General features: G+C 37.4%; 1 long non-coding RNA gene across 1 annotated transcript; it reads left to right on the plus strand.

The window, feature by feature from the left end:
• Positions 1 to 251: 251 nt before the first annotated feature.
• On the plus strand, positions 252 to 9,355 carry LOC106147252. The gene is made up of 3 exons (XR_001232048.1): positions 252 to 292; positions 8,436 to 8,559; positions 9,268 to 9,355. It is a non-coding gene; the product is annotated as an uncharacterized LOC106147252 (long non-coding RNA).
• Positions 9,356 to 25,192: the final 15,837 nt, after the last annotated feature.

Below are 25,192 nucleotides of genomic sequence, written 5' to 3' on the forward strand. Positions count from 1 at the left end.
TGGTGAAAGAAATGGGTCTAGATTTAGTCTTCATAATAATGTACCAAGGGGCCAGGGATATAGCTCAGTGGCATAAGCGCCTGCCGGGCAAGCACAAGGTCCTGAGTTCAATTCCTAGTACAAAAAAAAAACCCAAAAAACATATAATGCAGCAAATAGTTACTGTTGCAACAGGTAATATTTTCTTTTTTTTTTTTTTTTAGTTTTTTTCCGGTACCAGGAATCGAACTCACAACCTCACGCTTGCCAGGCAGGCGCTGTGCCAGTGAACTAAATCCCCAGCCCCCAACAGGTAATATTTTCAATTTTAAATTATTGGTACATATTTGCAGTATATAATGATTACGTTAATCTTGGGGAGTTGGTACCTGTACATAACACATCTTAATTCTTTTTATATGCTCTTCTTCTCTATTCCCTTTTCCCTCCGTCTCTTGGTCCCTTTCCCATTTGAAACATCTATATCTGTTTCCTGTTGCCTATTTTTATTTTGTTCTTTAATTATTTATGCTTTGGGCTTGTCACATGAGAAACCACGTGATATTTCAGATTGTGTGTCTTACGTATTTCACGTAACATGACAATCTCAGGTCCATACATTTATCTGCAAGTGGCTCAAATTCATTCTTCTTTATAGTAGAATAGTACTCCATTATGTATAAATGTCACACTTTCTTTATTCATTCATCTGTTTATGAACATATAGGCTGGTTGCACAATTTAGCTATTATGAATTGAGCTGCCATAAACTTGGGTATGCATGTATCACTGCAGTATGATGTCTTAATTTTTTAATTTTTAAATTTTATTTGTACATCTTTGCAGTACATGAAATTCACATCTGTCTTAGGGAATAAATACATGTACACAACAAATCTTGATTGTATTTAACCCCTTCCACCTCCACACTCATCTCCCTCCATGCATCTCTAAATCCCCTTTACACATTTTCATTATTATTGTTATTATTTTAAATTTCATGTTTATGATCTATTATGCATATATTCATCATGGGTATTTGGTATATGTACATGACACATCTTAAATCTATTTACTTCCCTTTCCCCTCACCCTTGGTAGCCTGGACCACTTCTTATTTTCAAAACATTGTCTCTCTGTTTCCTTCTATCAATCCTTTATTTTGCTCTTTATTTGTGCTTTGTCTTACACGAACAAGAGATGCCATATGGTATTTAAATTTGCATGTCTAATTTATTTCACTTAACATTGTATTTTCCAGTTGTATCTGTTTTCCTTCAAATGTCTCAAATTTATCCTTCTTTATAGCTGAGCAGTACTGTATTACGTATAGATATCACATTTTCTTTATCTGTTTATCTGTTGATGGACATACAGGTTATTTTTAGGGTTTAGCTATTATGAACTGTGCTGCTATAAATATTGGTATACATGTTTGGAATATGACATCTGTAGCTCTTTTGGGTTGATACCTAGCACGGGAATAGCTGGGTCAAATGGAATTTCTAATTTCAGTTCTTTGAGAAATCCCCATATTGATTTCCATCATGCCTGTACTAGTTTATAAATGGTTTTACTAGTTTACATTTCCACTATCAACATATGAAGATTCCTTTTTCACAGTCCGCTTACCAGCATTTGTTATTATTTGATTTCTTTTTTTAATGCACCCAATATTTATTTTTAATTATCCACACTGTAACTCTTAAAGAGCTTTTGACATTGAAGAATGTTTGGAAAATAAAAAAATGAAGTTGCTCTTAATCCCTCCAACTAATGCATCAATGAGTTAATTTCATTCTGAGACTTGCTATTCCAATGTGGGCCACATACAGGCATATTTGTATGCTGAAATCCTAATACACACACACACACACACACACACACACACACACACTTCAGAAATGTTTTAAAGCTTATTATTACAAACCTTTTAATGAAAAAAAATTTCATGACCAAATAATAAAAGAATAACAATAGTTATGACATTGCATACTGTTATCTCCAAAGTAATTACTCAGTATGAGACATAAACCAAAAAGATTCTCACAAGAAGGAAACATAAAACACAAACTTTCTTTTCAACTAAGATAAACTATTAGTATGAATGAAACAATTCACATATATATTGAAATATGTTTATAACAATGGAATATGTAATTTGGGGAAGCATTTGAATTTGTTCCTACTTCCTATCTCTCTTCTATTTTGCTCTTTATTTGTATATAAATAGTGTCTCATATAAGAGAAACCACATGACATTTGAGCTTCTGTGTCTGACGTATTTCAGTTAACGTTATGTTCTCAAGTTGTATTTGATGTCTTGATCATTGCTATTCTTTCTTGTGTAAGATGTGATCTTTACATTGCTTTAATTTCTGTTTCTCTAACAGCCAGAGATGTTGAACATTTTTGCATATATTTATTGGCTATTTGTGCTCCTTCTTCTGAGAAATGTCTGTTCTTGGCACTTGCCCATGTTTTGATTGGATCATTTATTTTAGAGGGTGTCTATATTTTTTAGTTCTTTGTATATTTTAGGTATTAGTCCCTTTTCTGAGTTGTAACTGGCAATGTTTTTCTCCCATTTTGTAGGTTCTGTCTTCACTATACTACTTATTTCCTTTGCTGTGCAGAAGCTTTTAACTTTCATATAATTCCATTTGTTTATTTTTATTGGTTTGGTTTTTTGGCAATTTGAGTTCTGTTCAGAAAGTCCCTGACTACACCTATGACTTCAAGAGTTTTACCTATTTTATCTTCTAAGAAGATAATTGTTTCTGTTTAGAAACATTGTTTAATGTTTAGATCTTTGATCCATTTTTATTTTAGTTTAGTACACATACTTGTGTGTGCCCTTTTTTTCTAATATGATCTTTGATTGCAATGGGCTTCCTTCTTCAGACTGCTTTCTTTGTGTCTCATAGGTTCTGGTGTGCTTTATTGGCATTGGCGTTTACTTCCAGAAACTGTTTAATTTCTTCCTTGATGTTTTCTGTGACCCATTTGGTATTCTAAAGTGGGTTACTAAGTTTCCAGATGTTTCTAAACTTTCTGTGGCTTTTCCCTGTGGTTGACTTCCAGTTTCATTGTACAATGGTCTGATAGTAAACATGGGGTGATTTTGATTCCTTTATATTTATTTAAATAGGCTTCGTGGTCTAGTAAGTGATCTGTTTTGGAGAATGTTACTGTGCTTTAGAGAAGAATTTGTACTCTGTTGTGGTAGTGTAGAACACTCTTGAGATATCTATTAGGTCCATATGTTCAAGGGTGTACTTCAGCTCTGATACTTCTTTTCTGATTGTTTTGTTGATCCATCTCTTTGCAAAAGTGGGGTATTGAGATGACCTATTATAATTATACTAGTGGTTATTTGATCTTTTATATGTGGAAGTATTTGTTTTATGATGGTAGATCCTCCAGTATTCAGTGCATATACATTTACAGAATTTATTTCCTCTTTTTGAGTTATTCCTTTAACTAGTATGTAATCATCTTTTGTCTCTTCTGATTAGTATTAGCTTGAAGTTTACTTTGTCTGAGAGGAAAATTGCTACCTCTACTTGCTTTGGAGGTCCTGGCGCTTGAAATCTTGTTTTCCATCCTTCAATGTTTAGTCTATGAATATATTTTTGTATTAGATGAGTTTCTTGGGTGCATCAGACTGTTGGATTCTGTTTTTTGATCCAGCTTGCCAATCTGTGTCTTTTAATTGGAGAGTTGAAGTCATTAACACTGCAAGTTGTTACCAAAAGGTATGAACTTCTTTCTATCATTGGACTTTTTATGATCCCTTTGTTTTTAATTTCATTTTTTTATCTATTCTACTATCTGTTGCTTATGTATTCATTCCATCTTGATTTTCAGCTTTCTCAGTTTCATCATATCTGTCTAGGATATTGAGTATGTTTTGGAGTGTTGGTTTGGTTTCATAAACATCTTGAGCTATTCTTTTTCATGAAATGTCACTATTTTCCACCTTGTTTGAAGGAAAATTTTGCCAGATATGTTAATCTGGGTTAGAAGTTGTTTGCTTTTAGGGCTTGAAATACTTTACTCAAAGCTCTTCTGGCCTTGAAATTTGGGTGGAGAAGTCTGCTGTAATTCTAATGGGTATAACCTTACATGTGATTGTTTGCTTTTCTCTGACCAGTTTTTTGTCAACATTAGCCACCTTAATTATAATGTGTTTTGGGGAGCTTCTTTTTTCATCGTAGTTGGTTCGTGTTCTATAAGCCTTGCTTACTTGTATGTTGAATTCTTTTCTTGTGTTAGGGAAGTTTTCCATTATGATTTCTCTAGACAAGCTGATTATTCCAGATGTGCTATCCTCTGATTTCTCTCTATCTCTAATTAGCCTTGGGTTGGCCTTCTTAGAGTTTTCTGGGAGCTGTTGGATGAATTTTTCTTCTTTACTTATTTTTGGAGGCTTCACTGAGTAATACATCATAATTTTCTATTTTGTCCTTGATTTCAGAAACTATCTTCACATTGATAATGTCAGTAATTTGTGGACTCCATAGAGTTTTTTTATATCCTGTATTTCTGTCTGATACCTTTTGTGGATTCTATATATTTGGTAACCTCATCATTTTATGTTTTGAATCATTTTGGCCAGCTCTTCCAATTTTGTATTTGTTCAAATCCACATTGGTCATTTCCTATGATAGACTTTTGGGTCATATTTTCTTTGAACACATCAAGTTTCTTTTACTCTTCTTTAATCAATTCTTAGACTTCTATCTGGTGTTTGCTTTCCTCTCCATTTGTGGCCTCTGCATCTGCCTGGGGAGAGTTGGCATACCTTTATGGTCTTGTGTTGCCTTGCTTTTTCATGTTCCTGTATGTATGTATATCTTTTTGTGTTTGTTTGTTTTCCCTTTTCTTGTTGCTGCAGGTCAAGTTCAAGTAGAATGAGGGCTTGTAAGTTATATGAAGGTCTTTTTGGTAAGATAGTGCCTTCCTGTGGTGTGTTTCCAGCGTTATTTATCCAGAGATATTATTTGTTCCATCAGCTATTTAATTTAAGTGGTTTGGACTCTGTCCCTGTGTTTTGAGGAATTGCTTTACATTATAATAGCAGCTACATATGCTATCACATGTCACATATGTGATAGACCTTGCATTTACACCTTTATCCTTTATTAATCCTCTTTGCAGCCTATATTCAAGTGTTCTTAGCAGTTATTCTATGATGTGGGAGGAGAATTAGAAGAGAGAGATTAAAGGATGTGTGAAAGAGCAGCATAAGTCTATGGGGGCACGTATATAGGAGGAAGAGTAATAGGTGAAAAAATAGATATGGGCTCAGATTCTGTTGCAGGTTCTTTATTCAGATTAAAGGTTTAGTGTTGAGGGGTTCAAAAGACATTTCTGGGGGTGAGGAGGAGATGTAGCAGTAGGGAAGTGTACTTAGGGATTGAGGAGCTATGAGACTGTCAGAACCTGTTGATCTATTTGTGCACCTTTCAAGTGAAAAAGAAGCAAGGGAAGATGAGGGGCTGGATAAGATCAGAAAGAGCCAAAGGAACAGAATAAAGAAGACAGAAGGTTAATACAGGAGAAGCTAGGAGTGACTGACAGAGAGTAGAATATGGCAACGTAAGAATTTCACAGGAAGAATTTATAAAGTGGGGTAAACCAAAAATAAGAATATATTATTGTTATGGTTAGGGTGACAAGAAAAGGGAGGGAAAATAAACATCAAGTAAATCAAAGCAAAAAAAAAAAAAAATCCAGCAGTAACCAGTTGAAATACTCCAACAAGAGAATGTGCATGTGACTGCTTTGGCAAAAAGCCTGAGTGTTCGCACTTCCTTTCTTGCCTTGTTTGCGGGTTTACCGCCTGCAGCTACAGCAAAATCACCTTTCTTTTGTATTTCAAAACCCAAACAAACCTAACCTCAGGAATTCTGTCTGCCGACTCATAACAGAACCTTATACTCTCCCTGGTCTTCACTTAGGAGCCCCCTCCCTGGCATAATGGCGGAAACTGCAGGCAGGTTCACTTGCAGGCAAGGGACCACTGAGTTGGGGGCATACTCGTGCCAGGATGAGAGTCCTCAGGAATTCACAGATGCTTTCACACACCAGTGGGGAGGTCTGCAGGAGACACATGATTGATGTGTAACTGTGGGAACAGGAGATACTCTCAGGTGGATGACCACAGGTTCTGTAGGTTGGGGTGAGGCCCACAGGGACCCACTGTCTCTTTTTGCCCATTTGTCCTCTGTACACCTGGGTAAGGGGATGTTCTTTTGCCTTTGGTGATTGCTGGTGAGGATGCCACTGGGCTGCAGTGTTCCCTGGTGCTTGGAAGAGATGATGGGACAAAGGGGCTGATACATACGATTCTCTCACTGAGGAATCCACCCTCCTCAGTGCTCCTTTGTTCATTCCTTCCCTCAGAACACTCTCATAATGGCTGCTGCCTGGAGGTGCAGTGCTACTTTGGCTCCGCTGCCCCCTCCAGTGATCCAGTTGTTAGGTTTGATCTACATGTATCATCTTCCCAACTAATTTTTTGGTTCAGGGTGTGAAGCCTTTCTCTACTATAGTGTACTTGTGACTTTAATGAATCCTTTTTGAGCACCTCTGGTACAGCTTCTCTAGTCAGCTATGTCAGATCCAATATGATGTATTTAACTTTTAGGGGAAGATACCTAGAAGGGGAATGAATAGTTGGGTCAAATGGAATTTCTGTGTTAGTTTTTTTTTGTTTTTTTTGAGAAATTTCTGTACTGATTTCCATTGTGGTTATACTAATTTACAGTACCACCACCAACATTCCTTTTTCCCCTGCAGCCTTGCCAGTATTTGTAACAGGTGATTTTAAGTGTCAAGAGGTAGGAGATGTGTGCGGGGGGGTGGTAGCTAGGGAAGCTAGCAGTAAGAGTTGGCAGGTGGAAACAGTCTAACAATGAAGTCAATGCTTTACGCATGTGAGTATAGGAAGATGGTTCACAAAATGGGGCTGGCCCAGAACTACCTTCACTGAAGTAAGGGGGTAAAAACATAAAAGAATAAAATCTGCTCACATAGAGTATTTCCAGCTTTGAGAGTTCCAGCTCAAAAGCAACTTCCTCCTGAGTTAATCCTTTCCTTGTTTTGCTGGGTATGTGATGGTGCATGCCTGTAAGGAGGCTGAGGCAGGAGGATTACCCTGAGTTTGAGGCCAGTCTTAGCTACATAAGGGTGTTCAAGGCCAGCCTGAACTATATAGTGAGACCTGCCTAAAAAAAAAAAAAAAAAAAAAAAAAAAAACAGAACTAAACAAAATCACAGTCCTTTCCTTGTTTCTCCTCCCTTGCTTGCCAAGCAGAAATAATCTCTGCTTTTTCTAGTATTGTGTACACCTTGTTCATATTGCTTTTATAGCACCCTCTATTTTTTGTTCTATTTTTGGATGTCTTCCCTTTTCTCTTGCAATGTATGTCCTTTGTCAACCATTTGTTCACCTTTATTACCTAGAGGCTCAGGGGCTGGGGATTTAGCTCAGTGGCAAAGCCCCTGCCTGGCAAGCGCAAGGTAGTGAGTTCGGTTCTCGGTACCGGAGAAAAACCAACCAAACAAACAAACAAAAAAAACCTAGAGGCTCAGCTGCATTCTGGATTGCAGAGTTGCCACTCATTTTTTGAATAATGAATGTCGCAGTGTGGAATAAATAGCGCAGACTGGATCCATACTGCTTATTCAGTGTTGATTGCTTTCTTATACTAATGGGCCCCATGACTCTTGGTCTATGAAAAAGTTGGATAAACTGAAACTGCACATTCTCCCATTTAAATTATCCCAGAACTCAGTTCCCAATAGGGTCTCAAAGCCTTTCAGATTATGTACAAAATAGATGTCTCTCCTTTGGGTTGCCGAAAGATCTCATGATGTTTTGGAAGCTGGGACCCTTGTGTTTTGGTAGCCATTAGGCTTTGGGAAAGAAGCGTTGCTTCTTTCTAAGGCCACTGAGGCACTCATTTACTAAGAGACATTCCAAGGATAGAAGAAAATTCCCCCCTTTTCCATGTTGACTTCATTTCAGCCAGATGACAGCTTGTGTTTTGATTAGAGTTTGCCACATGCTGTACTCAGTGAGGGTCTCCTGTCCTGCAGGAGTTGAATTTTTCTTACAAAGAAACCAGTGACTTCAACTTCTTGATTTTCAGTCTCCAGCACTGTAATGAGCACTGGCTCGTTCTGTGTGGCCACTCTGGCCCACACTGCTTTCCCCTTTAGTTGAAGGGCTCATCATTCCTTTCCATTCCTAGTGCTGCTTTACCAGGAAGGTATACAGCTGAGGGATGGGTGTAAGTCTTGTGAAAGGGACTACCTCGAGAGGCAAGTAAATGTAGCCTCACATAATACTTGTCTTCAGAGTTACTATCTTGGGAACAATAAGTGTTTTTTGTACTTGTCATACCATTTCTGGTGATCTTTTCAAAACCCATTTCTCCATACAGAGCCAGCCATCTATATCATTATGAAGCAGGCCATTGGTAGTGGATACCCCTGGCCTCTCCTCGCTACAACTTTAAACCCCCATCCTTTCAGACATTGTGATTCCTCCTTCCTCTTCTTATCAAGGTATGTCTTCTAGAAAGGGTCATAAATTATATGGATAATTCTTTTATTTGCATTAAGTTTCAATATCATCTTTTCCTGTGATTATTTATATATTGTCTTTTCTCCATTTTTTGTATAAATGGCTTTTTATACCATGCCTTTCATCCAGTCATCAAAAATAATTAGGGGAAGGAGTACATTGTATTATATCATTTTATTGATCATTTATTCCTCAGTATAAGTGAGAAAAATAATTAGGGGAATGGTTGGGAGTTGGGAATAGAACCTCTGGGTATCTTTACGTATTAGTTGTTTATTCCAGTTAAGTGCCCAGTTATGAGAAATAAGGGTCATATTTCCTAAGTCCCAGTAAAATATCCTATAAACCTCAAAAACTACCAACTCAAAATCACAGCTCTTAAGGGCTAAAGATCATGTTCTTCTTCCTTTTCTCCTTTTTTTTTTTGTCTTTTTGAGGCAAGGTTTCACTATGCAGTTCAGGCTGGCCTTGAGTTCACTTTGTAGCACAGGCTGGCCTCAAACTCGCAATGATCCTCCTGCCTCAGCCTCCCGAGTGCTGGGATTACCGGTGTATGCTACCATGCCTGGCTAAGATCATGTTCTTCTGCACAATATTGTCTCCACCTCCAAGAATGTTCTTATAATTTAATTGAGTACTTCAAATGGAACATTGGTCCAAGGTAAACAAATGTGGTTATGTCATTGGAGGTTGGATGACTAAGGTGTATATCCTGAAATGTGAAGATGGACCATTGGAGCCAGGAGCCAAGGATTGTGGCTGCTTCTAGAAACCGGAAAAGGTAACTAACTGAATTTTCCCTTAGAGCCTCCACAAGAAATGCATCCTTGATTGACACCTTGGCTATATTAGGATACATGACTCCCAAAAGTGCACAATAATAGTAGGTCACTGAGAATATGATTGTTATAGCAATCAGAGAACAAATAGAGAGCATGTCCTTTTGATCTGTAGACCTTGGTATCTTGGACGGCTATAAAAGGAAAGCCTGTGGAATTACAGGGCCATACTAAGAAAAACAGAAAAGGGTGGTCGCTTGTTGGAGGTAAGACTGTAATTTAGCCCTACCAGTAGGCTTTGTTTAATTTTGCTTTCTACCTTGAAATAGGATCAAAAGATCTTTAATTATCTTTTAAAAATGAGAGAGAGAGACTAGTTTACCCACATTTAATCCTATAAATGTCTCAAGTTTATAGACCACTTCCAAGATTTAGCTATCATGAATTGTGCTGCTATGAATATGAATATGCATGTATCACTGTAATATTATGTCTGTAACTTTTTAGGGAAGATACCTAGAAGGGGAATTGTTGGGTGAAATGAAATTTCTAGGTTTAGTTCTTAAGGAATCACCGTCTTATAGTGTATGTAGTAGTTTACATGCCCACCAACAATGTAGAGGGGCTCTTTTCTTCCTTGCAGTCTTGCCAGCATTTGCTGTTATTTGATTTCTTGATGATGGCCTTAATAGGAAGTAGGAAGTCTTTCGAAAATGTTAAGAGGATCAAGTGACGGAGGGAGGGATGAGGGGAGGAAAAGAGAATTAAAAAAGGAATTAAAATATTTTATGTATGTATCAACCCCACAGAAGGAATTTAAACATTATGTACTGTAAGCATGTATTAGTAAAAATAAATAAATAAAAGTAAGAACAGAACAAAACAAACAAACAAAAAAATATTACCCCAAATATCCTTTGACAATATTACAGTTACAATGAAATATGGTATTCAACCACTAGGTGTCAGGAGAGACAATGTCAAGGCTCTTATCGGCGTCAACCTACTCTGAATCAAACTGAATAGCAAACAGTTGCAGAACAATATAATTAATGTGTAACATGCAGACAGGATGCAATACATATTTGAAATGATTCGTTTGGGGGCTATGTATATCAACATATTCACTTAGGCTATGTTCTCATGAGGCCAAATGAAATCCTGCCAGCCCTTTTAAATAGTTTATCGTGGCCCACAGAGGGTATGCTAGGTATTTCCCATTTGCCTATGATTTTTTTGCATTTTCAAACAGCACCTCACCTAAAAAGCTTCTCAGGAACTTACCTCAGGGAATTTGCTTTATTAGTTTTATAGAAGTTAGATTATTTTTGTGGCTTCTTTTAATACCTATTCCTCTCTACCTTCTTATTGTCCATGTGAGAGATGACATTATATCTTGATTAATATTTAATTTGCTTATTTAGAATATTTAACTAATATCCCCTAGTGCCTGTTTGCTCTCTGCTCCCAAATTGACAACGTAATTCTGATTGACTACTGTTTTCCTTTGCTTTGCTGGTGGAATGGGTAGGTTTGGTGGGGAGGCGGCGATCATAAATAACAAAGGTTAGAGTTAAAGATGTTGTCAAATGACTCATCAGCATGGCACTGGGGTCAGTAGAACAAAAAAACAATCTGAAACCAAAACAGCTAAATGAAAGCTCTTCTTGCTGAGCTGTGGTGACTGTATATATGAGGTGTATGCAGTTTTGCCCAAGTGTGCCAGGTTGGTTCATAGGGAAAAAAGTAGTCTAAAAATTGCCCTTTGGTGGCAGACACAGAGTCTGGATCAAAAAATTGGACCATAGATTTTATTTTATTTTTCCTGTCATGCTGGGGATCAAACCCAGGGCCTTGCACATGCTAGGGAAGTGCTCATGCTAAGTAGGTGCTCTACCACTGAACTACACCGAGCTGCATACCAAAGCTTTAAATACGACTATATCTATTTCCAATATAGTAGAAAGTTGAATTCTTAATATTACCCTTTCAACTTCTCTTATTATATACATTAATGTCATTAGTATTATGAGATTTTTTTCAGATGACATATTTCTTCTTCAGGTACAGTATAAGCTTTTTTTTTTTCTATGCATGAATCTTGCTGAGTATTTCTTCTCTTTTATTTGCAGGGCTATCTGGAGTTTTCTTGCTCTCATCAACCTACAGATACTGTCAGAATACCTTTAACTTTCCTTTGCATGAAAACCTCTCCATATATTCCAAATGTTATGGTTTAAATCTAAAATGTCACCCAGAAGTGCCCTAATCAGTCACTTTCCCATTCTTGTTGGTGGGGATGTAAACTAGTACATACACTATAAGTATGGTGATTCCTTAATAAGTAACCCTAGAAATTTCATTTCACCCAACTATTCCCCATTTAGGCCTGGCCAGAGGGGGCTGATCACTGGCAGCATGACCTGGGAGGGTGAATTCTTACCCCTGGCTCCTTTCTTTGCTCTCTGCTCACTGGCTGCCAGATGGTGAGAAGTTTTCTTTTCCATCCTGTTCTGCCATGCAGTTTGTGCCTTGGAGCTGGGTGACCATGGACTGAACCCACTGAAAATAAAAGCTAAAATCAATTTTCCTTCCTTTAAGTTCCCAGTGCCAGATATTCTGTCTGAAGAGTGGGAAAGAGACTGATACTCTGAGGAATCAGGGGCCCTACCCTCCAGGTGCAGGTTTAAACTTTCATATACTGATCTAAAGCTTGTTGGGACATAGATATTTTGAGCTATTATTTTCCCTTATATCTACTTTTTTAAGTGAGGTTTTGTCATTTTAAAATAGTTTTTAGGGGCTGGGGATATAGCTCAGCAGTACAGCTCTTGCCTGGCAAGCATGAGGTTGTGAGTTTGATTCCCAGTACCAAAAATAAATAAACAAAATATTTTTCAAATAAGTAGTATCTACACATGGTGCAAAATGTGGACAGTAAAAATAAAAGAATGATGAACAATTTAAGAAAAACTCAAAAAGTACTTATCAATATTTTCCTCCTTTCATAATACTAGCTGTTCAGTTTCTTTCCCTGGGACAATATCCATGAACAATTTTTGTTTATTCTCCAAAAATGGCATAAACATTTTTGCCATATAAACAATAGCATAGTTTATATACTCTTACACCCAATTTTTAAATTTAATATATTAGTGAAAGTTAGTATTAGTTTATGTAGAAGTGCTTGATTCATTTTATAGATGAACTGTAATTCATTAAACGATGGGTAGTTCATTTCCAGTCCTTTGCTATTCCAAACATTCTTCTAATTCCTGCCTTTGAAAAGTCTTTTTCTATATGTGAATTAGATTTTTGGATTATATCTCCTAAAAGGAAATTTGTGGGTCAATGTGTAGGTGCATTTTTAGTTTTGGTAGAAATTGCCAAATTATCCCCACTGAGATAAAAATAACTGCTAATTCCACCAGCAATCTATGGGAATGTCTCCTTTCCCATACTCTTGCAAGAGAACCTGTCATTAAGATGTTTTTATCTTTCTTTATCTGTTTTAGATTTTAATAATTAATATCTTACTTTGGAAAAGTTTTAGATTTACAAAAATGCTGTGAAGAGAGTATAAAGTTTTCTTCTTTCCTTTCTTTTTTGATGAATAACAATTGAATATTGTTTTGAATTTATGAGGTATAGTGTAACGTTTATTATAGATACACCTTTTCAAATTATCCCTCTTATATTCCTTACAGTTTCCTCTAAAGTTAGCATATTGTGTTTCTTTTTTTCACTCTTCTTTATTGGTAATACAATAAATGGATTTTAACTAATGGGTTTCATTTTGGCAGATTTGTTCATGCACATAACTGTACTTTGATCATTTTCACTCCCCTCATTGCTCTATTGTTGTTCTACACATTCTAGAGTCAGTTTGCTCTTCAGTTATTAGTGAAAATGAACATTTTCATATGTTTAAGGGATGTGTGTGTGTCCTTTTGTGTTCATTATCTATAGCTATCCATTGCTCACTTTTTAATTCAGTTGTTGGCTTTTATTATTGATATGTAGGAGCACTTTATATATCAAGGAAACTAGTTATTGGCCTGTTGCATATATTGCTATCTTTTTCAAGTTTGTCTTTTGACTTCTTGTCTCTCTCATTCTCTCTCTCTCTCTCTCTCTCTCTCGCTCTCTGTTGTACTAGGAATTGAATCCAGGATCTTTGCATTGAGCTATGTACCCAGCCCCTTTTATATTTTATTCTGAGACAAGATCTTGCTAAGTTGTTAAGTTGCCCAGGCTGGACTTGAACTTCTGAACCTACTGCCTTGGCCTCTTGGAATGCTGGGATTACAGGTGTGCACCACACTGGGTTGTCTTTTAGTTTCTTGATAATTTCTTTTTGATGCAGATTTTTAAAATTATATACCTATTTTATCAGTCTTTGCTTTTATGGCTTCTGGGTTATATGACATCTTATTCTTTCCTGGTGTGCAATGATTTAAAAATTTAGTCATGCTTTCTTCTATTATTTTTATTGTTGTATAATTTCAGGTTTAAATTTTAATCCATTTTATGTCAACCATAAAGTAGTGATTTAACTTGTGAAATATACTTTTAAATCATAATTTCACTAGAATTATGTAAATATAGCTGCTCATTGTAAAAACTTTATAGATACTGAAAGACAAAAAAAATCATCATTTATTCCATTACCTAACAATAACCACTGTTAACATTTTAGTAGTTCCTTTTAAATTTTTATGTATATGTACAAACCCAGCGTTTTATTTTACAGAACTGTGATCATTATATATAAAATTTAGTATCTGTTCCTTTTTCATCTTATTATTGTATTGTGAAAAAATTCCCGATATCAAATGTGCTTACTGTTGAATTATGAGTGCTTTTGTTTTTTATCTGGGTCATCACATTTGCATCTGTTTTGAGACTTAATTGAAAGCTCTGGAGTAATAGCAACTGTATGCAAATGGCTCTGATGAGTGTTTAGGCAGTCTTATTTTTGATGGCACCTAGTAAAAGCTTATTGATAATACCATGTTTTTCCTTCCATAATTCAAGTCCTTAATTAAAAGTTAACTGCATACATATCTAATTTTATACTAAGTCCATTTTTTTATATAATGCTCTAAGTCTCAGTCATAGTACTGTATGCCAAAGAATCAAATTTTGACCTGATATCATTTTGACACTGAACCACATCAAATCATTATTTTGTATGAATATTTTACTATTTAGTTTATGCTTTACATAACAAGATAATCAGTTAATAGTTACTTTAACAGACTATACAAATGGACAACAGTGGGAAGAGATTTGATGGCTGATAAGAGTATAGTGAATGTTTTCATTCTACAAGAGGCATCTGATATGGAACTGGATGGAATTAAACAAGCAGAGATCGAGGTGGGAAGGATAAGACATCTTTGCCAGAGGAAAGTGGATGTGCTAAAATCTAGAAGTGGAGATGTATCTGTTCTGTTCAGTGGATTTCCTATAGTCCAGTTTTGTTGGTGCATGAGTTGTGTGAGTGGGAGTAGAGAGAGACTAGTTTTAAAATCAGCTTTGAAAATACAAACTTCAATGAAGGCTTTGAAAGACAGGCTAAGGAGTTAGTATTGTTTAGGCATTAGAGACATTAAAAGTTAATTTTTGTATAAAAATGTTAAACATACACAGTACAGTTAAACAGAACAATATAACTCCTCATGAAGCCATCACCCTATTGCAGCAGTTGTCATCTTAGGGCTCCTCTCATTTACTCGCATGCCTCATTTCCTCCATATCAGTTTAAAGTAATTCCCATATACCCTATCATTTCACACATGGGTCTGTAAAATATAACAAGTCTTTACAAAATCATAACCACTATACCGTCTTCACATTTAAAAGAACTGACAATATTTTGTTAATATGATTTAAGGGTTTTGAGGATAGAATGAAATGACTAGTGTAGTGCTCAACTGAAAAGTGAATATACGTGCTCCTTCTAGTATAAAAAGTGTTATTTAATTGAATGAACTTGATGTTGCATAGAGAGCTACATAAGTGCAGATAATATAAATAAACCATTATAGGAGTGTTGAATGTTATATGTCATTTTTCTGACACAAAGTCATTTAAAGATATTTTTAAAGCGTGCAATTACGTCAGAAGCACAGCTTGGAAGTGATATTTCTCAGAAGAGAAAATGGCATAGTCACTTTTCAATAAAATAAACCTGGCAAAATAATTTTCTCAACCTTTTAAAGTCTTTTATAAAAATAACAAGAGTCCATTTCCTTCAATCTTTGGCACCTTTGGGTGGAACTGCCCAAGAAAGAGAGATTTTTTTTGAAGACTAAGGTTAAAGAGAGATAATGAAAGGAAAGGAAGGAAATAAAGGACTCAACATTGCAATAAATTGTGTCCTTCTAAAGAAAATGCATTATATTAGAATAGATTATTATCTGGGAATTGCTTGGAAAAATCCTGCTATCATGGTGGAAATGTAATTACATTGTGTTGGATGTTGATGAGGAGAAAGCCCTTGAAAGTCACGGCCTCCTTTTTCCCCTGGGTGCCTTCATGCCTGTGACATTAGCCACCTGGAGCCCTGTTTGTTCAGTTGCCCATCTGATAGAATATGCAATCTCTTTATTTCCTGTGCTGTGGAAAATGATTTTATTCAGCAAGTGACTGAACCCTTCTTAGAATAGAAACCACTGATGTTTGTGAGACAGTATATTTGGCAAAGAGCAAAGGCCTGTCTTGGATCTCTTTTTCTCGTCCTAAACCTGCTAAATTTAAACAAGACAATAGAAGGTCTGACTTGGTTTGATAGAGCAGACGTTGTTTAAGAAGGTAAATGGTTCTTTATTTTAACTTTGTTTTCTGAAGACCCATAGCATGTCTTAGAAAAAAGCACCTATTAGAACAGCTGTTTCTACTGCTAAACTGCAGTGATAATTCAGCCCTTCTGTGAAGTCCCAAAGCCATTAAAATCTAAGGACAATTGAACATTGTGAAAAGAGGTTGATGCTTATGCCGAGTGACTTTCCATTCAAGATGGATAGAAGATGGAATATGTACACTTAAAAATTGACACTTGCTTTGAAATACAGTATTCTCAGTGAGAAAATAGAGGCTTCTGGGTGGAGGAGGTAAAACTTGGCATATATTTTATCTTTACTCATTTTCTTGTTCTAATAGGCCTTGCTTTTGGTTTTGGAGTTAATGGTTTGTTCTTTATTGTTTTGTTGCTAGGTTAGATTTATGCAAACATAGTTTACTTAGATTATAAGTCTCACTTGTTCTTTTGCACAGCATGGAGATAAAGCAAATATTTCAGCAGACTACATAGATATAAACTGTGGTAACATCCCCTTCATCTGTAGTTTAGATTTCCACCAAACTTAACTGGCCTTTCTGGAAGATGGCCAGAACCTGAAAAGAAACAAGGAAGGCCTTTTATAGGGCAAAATAACTATGATAAAGACCATAGACTTTACTCTGTAGGAGAAACATCAGGAGAGGCAGTCGAAACCTAACTTTAATCAGTAACCTTATTTTGTACACAATTCTAATAGACTTCATTATCTGGCTTGCTGGCCCACAGCAAATTAGATGAGAGGCTATTAGCAGCAGGTCCACTGAGAACAAGTGAAATAACAGCCAGAAACTTGAATACAAGCGTAGAACAGAATTTTAAAACATGTATACAAAAACTGAGAAAAGCTCAGCAGTTTGAAACCATTGAGTAAAGGGGCAAACAGCCATATGGACCACAATAGTCTTGAGATTGGAACTATATTGTCTGTCTATATGTATTCCTAGCACTTAGCCCAGAAAATAATATGAAATAGACCCAGATATTCTGGGAGACAGATATGAAAGCAGGATCCCAGTATAATCCAATGCTGCTCATAAGGCTAACCCAAGTCATAAAAATAATTAGATTATGTCTGTTGTACTGTGATCAAGAGGGCAGGAAAATAATTCTTTCTTGGAAAATTTTATTTAGAACACTCAGAAAAATACCTAAGAGTGTGACCTAGGTGGATCATGTGGTAGGTTTATGCTTAACTTTATGAGAAACTACTAAACTGTTTCCAAAATGGCCATATCATTTTGCATTTCTCCCATAAATGTATGCAAATTTCTGTTGGTCTCTGCCCTTGCCAGTGCTTGGTATTCTGAGTATTTAATTTTTTAAATATTCTAACAAGTACATAGTGGTATATCAGGTTAAATTTGCATTTTTCTAACAACTAATGATTTTGAACATCTTCTCATGTGCTTGTTTGTCATCTGTATATTGTTGAAGTGCCTATTCATATATTTTGATTGTTTTTTGAAAAAATTGGGCTGTTTTTCTAGAACTGAGTTTTTAGAGTTCTTTATTCTGTACAAATGAAAATTTATGTCAATAAAAAGCTGATGTGCAAATATAGATAGCAGTTTAATTTATTATTGCCTCAAAGTGAAAGTCACCCATATTTCTTACAACTAGTAAATGGTTAAAAATTATAGTATATCTTCAAAAGGAATACTACTCAGCAATAGAAATGAACAAAAAGCTGATTCTCATGACAGTATGGATGAAACTCAAGTGCTTCATGCTAAGTGAAAGAAACTAGGTTTAAAGTACTAAATACTGTATATTCTGCTTAGTTGAAAATAGATCACTGGTTTGCAGGATCTGTGGGATGAGGACAGGGATTAATTACAAAGGGGAAGCATGAGGGAATTTTGTGGGGTGGTGGAACTCTTCTATATCTTGATTTTATTCGTGGTTTGTCAATACTTATAAAACTAACAATGAAAGATGAATTTGATTGTATGTAAAGTACACCTTAATTTTAATAAAACAGAAAACAAACAGTTGGGAGTACTGACAGAAACTAAGCTTTTATTTATTTTGTTTGTTTGTTTTCTTGAGACAGGACCTTGATGTATAGCTCAGCTGCCCCTGAACTAACTATGTAGCCCAGGCTGGCCTTGAACTCACAGTGATCCTCCTCCCTCAGCCTCTTGAGTGCTGGGATTACAGGTGTGCGCCAACATGCCTGGCCAGGTAAGCTTTCAAACTGTGGGAAATGCATTGCTGTGGCTGTGTTGTAGGAGGCTCTGCAGTAAGCTACAAAATTTCATTAGTTGCTAGAATTTATGAGAAGTTGAATCTTGATTTAGCGGGGCGCAAAAATGTTGTAATCACTCGAGTTTAACTTTTGACTGTGGCAGTATGAGGCCTTTCCTTGGGATTATTCCTGTGATGGACAGAGTCATGATGGGAGCAGTGGTAAGAGAAAAGTTGTGAGTAAATGATCGTCGGCTTTTCCCGTTTCTATTGTACGAATACACACATATACACATGCACACACACAAACACAAACACACACACATAAGACAGAGAGACATATGTCCTTCACCTCTTCCTGTTCCTCCTCATCACTGCTCTATCAGTCCATCCCTGACACTCGAGCTGTATCTTTGTGGTCCAGACATACCATCAGTACCTCAGCCTCACAGCTTTCTTTCCTATGAGCACTCCTACCTATGCAGATTCGCTTGCATTGGCCCCTTACATGGTATACCCTCCTCCTTCTGATTTCCTAATCTGTAATAGGCAGCATTAAATCTATCTTTCGAGGTCCAACTGAAAATCTACTTCCTCTACAAAGCCTTTTTCAGTCTTTCCACTCAGAAAGGAATTTTCCCTCCTTCTAGTAGAGTCACAAAAAATCAACTTGTCTTTAAAGGCAATGAGTAGAACAAAAGAGCAAATATATGCTGATATAAGGGCCATACTTTTAGCTTTGTTTGAGACATATACAGGGAAAGAGCATTGGACTATGGAGGTTGACACATTGCCTAGGTTTGAACCTCAGCCCTGCTGTATACTAACTATGTGATATGGACAAATTCTTAAGCCCCCCCCCCGCCCTTAAGTTTAAGTTTCTTCACCTTTAAAATGAGATAATAGCCAGACATGGTGGTGCACACCTGTAATCCCAGCACTCTAGAGGCTGAGACAGGAGGATCACCTCGAGTTTGAGGCCAGCCTGGGCTACATAAGTGAACTTAAGGCCAGCCTGTACTACATAGCGAGACTCTGTCTCAAAAAACAAAACAAAACAAAACAAAAACCCCAAACCAAAACAAACAAACAAAAACCCCAAACCAAAAATAGTGGTAATAATAGCACCTACCGTTGTTGTGAGGAGTTAATTGCTTTACTTAAAGTACCTGACACATGAAGCCCCAGGCATGTATTAAATGTCAGTACTTTGAAAGCAGCCCTAATAGTTTCAACTAATTCTAATCATATGAGACAAACATATTATTTCAAAGGATATATTTGTTTCAAGGAGATAATGCCATCAGGAGAGACAGAAATATAATATTCAGATTCATACCATCCCAGAATGTCAGAAAAACCAGCAACACTAGTTCCATCATGGATTCTAACCTAACACGGTGAAAATGTATCTTTCCAGCTTCATAATAGGACTTTAAAGGGGGCTGTGTCGGTGGCGAGGGGGGAGGGAGAGTCAGCTGCTTTATGGACTTCTCTGAAGAAAGCCCTTATAGCTGGCCTTTTCCACTAGCAGCCATTTGATATTCTAGGCAGCTGCCTGACACTGCACTTTGGTGCCCCACAGTGTAATTAACAGGCACGCGTACAGCTGCCTTGTCAAACAATTGGCCAGACTTGGCAGTGAATGCTGCAGAGGTGGGCGGTAGCAGGCAGCACCCAGGATATATTCACTGCCTTGGGCACTAAGCTTCCCAACGGCTCCATAATAACACTGTAGCTGCACCCCATCACTTTTCAAAACAGTGTCTGCTAGTTTCTTAGAGGGGACTATGTAAACCCCTTGATTCCTAATGAATTTCTATTCTCCAGCTTCTACAACAGCAATATCACTAGGTTGAACTTGATACTATCAGAGTCAGCTGTGACTGGCCCACTACGGATTTTTTTAAATTTTCCTCTAAACCATACAAAGACTTTTATTTTTACCACAGGGCAGCTATATCTTAGCAGGAAATGCAAGAGGAAGTGTGATGTCAGGGAAAAAGCACGGGACTGGGAATCAGGAGAACTCCTTCTTTGTTCTGGCTCATTAGTTCTGTGACCTTGAGAAAGTCATTTGTTCCCTCTGAAACTCTGGTCTTGTACAAGTAAACTGGTTGAGTTACAAAGGAACTTTCTGGAATATTTGATATCCGATATAATACTTTCTTACACATTTTAGGGATTCTACATCTTGGATCTTGATGGGTTGGAGCCCTGTGGTAAGAATGTTCTAACTGTCCCTTCCCTGAAACTTTGCTTATTGCCAAATAACAGAGTGTCATGCAGAATAGGATACCTGACCTTGAAATTCCCAGGTTACTCTACTTTTTTCAGCCTTTCTTAGGGGTGATACATAATCGTTGTATTTAGAATACTACAGTGGCTTTTGGTAAAAAGCTCAAGAATGGCAAGATGGAACCTGAGGATCAGTTCAAAGCCCAGCTTTGCCACTCCACATAGGGTATACTCCCCTGCTGGATTTGCTCATCTAGATTATTTTTCACATTTTGTCTGTGTCAGACATTAGGTTCCTAGTTTGAGAAAAACTATTTGTTTAGCTGGACTCATTTAGTTCATTTTCTTTGGGGAGAAATGTCATATATCCAGGGGCTTCTCTTGGGGCTATGGGACAGGCCCCTGGACCCCGTGTGTCTCTGAAAGTGTTCAGCCACTTGAAATCCAGGTGAAGAGAACACCAGGGACAACTCAGATGAGATTGAGAGTGCCTGAAAGACAGACGGACAGCCTTGGGTTATGTGTGGTCAGAGGTTGAATTTGAGCAGAATCTAGTAATACTAGTTTTATGGAGTGAGTGATATTTTGGGTGAAACCCAATTGTGTATATCTCTTCCCAGCTATGAATTTAGTAATGTTCAGTTGACATCTTGAAATTTACCATGGTGGAAATATGTTCACAGTGGAACTCTACAAACACTCCAGGTCAGAGATGTTTGTTTTTCAATCTTCTTCTTTCTCTTGTTTAAATTGAAAAAATTTCTACTGATCTATCTGTAAATTAATTGTCTCTTCTGTCATTCTGAATCCGCTTTTCATCCCTATAAGTGAATTATTAATTTTTGTTATGATGTTTTTCATTTCTAAACTTTACATTTGGTACTTCTTTACATCTTCTATTTGTTATATGAGATTTGCTATTTTTCCAGTTGTTTCAAGAATGTTCATAATTGCTTGCAGGAGCAATTTTATAACTGTTCTAAAGTTACTGTCAGATAACTACAACATCTGTTATTTTGAGATACTTTTTCCTGGATCTTTGTATACTAAATAGTTTTTGGATTGCATTCTGAACATTTTCAATGTTGTAAGGCTGTGGGTCATGGTTAAGTGTTGTGAAAGATGTTGATATTTTAGCAGGCAATCAATTTGGTTAGATTTCAGCTGAAATTTCCAGTCCACCTCTCTGGGCTGGCTGCAGTCTCAGCAGTGTCTTTCAGTTCAGTTTTTAAAACTTTGCATTGCTATTATTATCTATCCAACATGTGTACCACCAAAGGGTCAGTTTGGGGCCTGTGTACTGACCTATCTTGTGGTTCAGTTTTTGAATTTTTTGGCATGGTCATTGGCATCAGGGTGACTGTGATCAAATCCATCCATACATAGCATGGATGCTGGCCTAGGAGCTACTGAACAACTTTATGTGTTCACTTTCCTGAGCTCCTCCCTCTCCACAGCCTGTCACAGTTCTTTGTGCTTCCTAGGGCTTCTTTTCTTGGTCCTTCAGCCAGAAATCAGGGGCTTTGTTTCCCTCACTGTGCTATCCCACCTTCTTGCTGTCACAGCTCAACCAATCGAAAGAGGTTTTGCCTCTTGGATGCTCCTCTGCCACCACTGCCAGTGAGTTGCTCAGGGTTAAATCATGCCAGCATGGAGGTTAAAAATGAAACAATATGAAAGGGAGGGAGGAGAGAAGGAAAGAAGGAAGGAATGAAAGAAGGAAGGAACAAAAGGAAGGAAGGAAGGAGAAAGAAAAAAAGAAAAGGAAAGGAAAGGAAGGAAAGAAAGATAAAAAGAAAAAGAAATAAAGAAAGAAGGAAAGAAAGAAAGGGAGGACCCCAGCCTTTTTGGCCGTAGGAATTTCTTCTGGTCCTTAAGCCAGAACTGAAGCTTCCTCTGGAGTTTTCTCTGTTTGCACTGATGCCTACTGTTGGGTTTCAGACTGTGTTGCATTTAGGCTGGGGATATCATGTGGAGGAGGGGTGGAAATGTTAAAATCAGTGTCAATTTGGTGATACTTTAAGTTCTGGTTTTCTTATCCAATCTGCCTGCAACCACTTACTTAGCTCTATCTTTAAAAGCTGCTGCGTGAATTCAGTCCAGGTTTTATAGATACATTTGGTAGGAAAAACAGGGTAGATATGCTTACTACATCTTGCCTGGAACCGAGATCCCTTTATTTTTCCCTGGAAACCCAGTTAGTTATTAAGCAAATATCAGCATACTACGGTGTAATTGTAGCAAGTATAACTATAAGGAGGCTCTTTTTTGTAATCTTTGATATTACTTACAGGCGGACCAAATATTTCCTAGCTATGTGACTCAGACCAACTAGTAAATCTACCACTCTGGGCCTCATATCCTCATTTGAAACTTGGGAATAATAATCATACATACCTCATTGTGTTGTTGTTAGGATTAGATGAAATAATCCAGCATCTAGAACAGTGTCTGGTACATAGTATATGCTCAATAAATGGAAGATACATTATTATTACTTTATTTATTTATTTTTGCAGTCTTGGGGATTGAACCTAGGGCCTCACAAAGCAATATCTCTACCACTGGGCTACATCTTCATCCCTAATTACAGAACAAAAAATTGTGTGTGATTCAATCTGTCTTAAGAGTATACAGGTATATATTTCAACAGATTTGGAGCCAGCTGGCAAAACTCCAACTAAGATACTTACTAGCTATTTGACTTGGACGAGTCACCTCACCTTTAATGTGCAAACTCCACATGTTATTGACTGTGCATACACCACATGTTATTGACTGGATTAAAGAAGATAATACATGAAAAATGCTTAATAAATATTGGCTATTATTAATACAGTGCCAATGTAATTTAGTGGCTGCTGTGAACTAGACCCTGCAGAGCTACCTAATGAATATTTTATAGATACAATGCCTGTACATGATTGTGTATATATACACACAATCTTGGAGGGGGTTGAACTTGCTGACAGCACTACCGTCTCTCCTTGAGACGGTGCCCAGCCAGCTGGTCTCTACAGGATTGTAAGAACAAGAGCCACTATCTTGATCTCCTTTAAAGCATTTGACCGTGCTTCCTGAACTATGGTGAGTAGAAATGAATGAGGACACAGTTAATCTCTCCAGACTGACTCAGGGCTGTGTCACTTCCTATTTATCCCTACAGCCCTCAGTTCCCTTCGAGTTAACAGCTTGTGACTTTTTGGCCTGCCCTTTTTGTGAGCTGGGCTGCCTGCTCAGCCTGGTTTCCAACAGGAACAGCATGTGCAGTTTCTGTTGCGAATGGCTACGGGAGCCAGCATTAAGAGAAGTGGTTTTGCTGATACATTTTTGTGGTTTGTCTAACACCTTTTTTCCACAGCAGCATACTGCCTCTAGTTTTCCTCTTTGGGTGTCTGGTGATGTTTTAAATTTTCTTTTTTACAGTCTTTTTTGTTGTTTTTTTCCTCTCACTTCTCTTTTTGCACAGTTTTTATTTAAAAATTTCTCCATACTCTAAGGATTGTTGAGATTGCATTTTAGAACCTTGGCAAGGTGACTGTAATATTTGATATTCAAAGCAGCAAAACCCTTCATGTGGTATTATATTGTTCTATGTGACCTCATCTTCTGCTCCTTTTTGGGAGTTAGGCTAGTGAATAAATCGTACTCTGCACTAGTGGTCGGAAAAGGTGTTAAGTCTGAGATCTGTGTCTCCTTTTCTTGGAGTCATGGGGCAAGTCGCATCACTGTGGTGGGCCTCTTTGTGTCATTTCCATACACTGAAAGCTAGGTGCCTACAGCAGCAGAGTTGAGCCAAAGGCAGTAGTGAAGCAGATTGCTATCAGCACCTGTGGAGGAAAACTTGATGGCCAGCACACAGTGCCCATTGGGCCCCTTGCTGGGGAAACTGGGGGATATAAGAAGCTACTCTCTAGCTAATTACCTTTGCTTTTCCTCCCTTCAATGGGTAAAAGTCCGGAAAACATGAGTTCTCTGTGAAGCACAGAGGTTTGAGCCAGATGATTACTGAGGCCTCTTAGTTCTAGAATTTGGGGATTACCATGAGAGGCACTGGGGAAAAGCAGGTGCATTGCTGGACGTGCTGCTGTTATGTTTGGGGGCCCCAGGCAGAAGGAACTAAAACTGAGTCATTTGATCTTGCAGTATTTTTTCCCTCATTTCCAAAAAGGGGATAATGACACCTCTGTGGCTTGGTGCTCAGTGACTGTGAAGAACAAATGAGTTAGTGGCTGTGAGTGTGGTACAGGTCGCTCTACCGAGAAGAAATATAGAGCCACATTGAGACCCCATTTGGGAAAGCCTCCTTTCCTGCTCTTCCTGTTCTCTGAGCACCACAATCTTAACTGCATTTGTCAGGTGGGGTTACATCGTCTGGCTAACAGGTATAGGTAGTGCCTGACTTACAGTGGTTCAACTTTATGACGGTATAAAAGTAATATAAAAAACTACTATATATTTAGTAGAAATTGTACTTGGAATTCTGAATTTTTCATTTTTTTTCCCAGAGTAGCAATATGGGGTATGATACTTTACTGCAATACTGGGCATTGGTAGTTAGAA

Source organism: Chinchilla lanigera, unplaced genomic scaffold (genome assembly GCF_000276665.1).
Source record: "Chinchilla lanigera isolate Chin_1 unplaced genomic scaffold, ChiLan1.0 scaffold00133, whole genome shotgun sequence".
Lineage (NCBI taxonomy): Eukaryota > Metazoa > Chordata > Mammalia > Rodentia > Chinchillidae > Chinchilla > Chinchilla lanigera.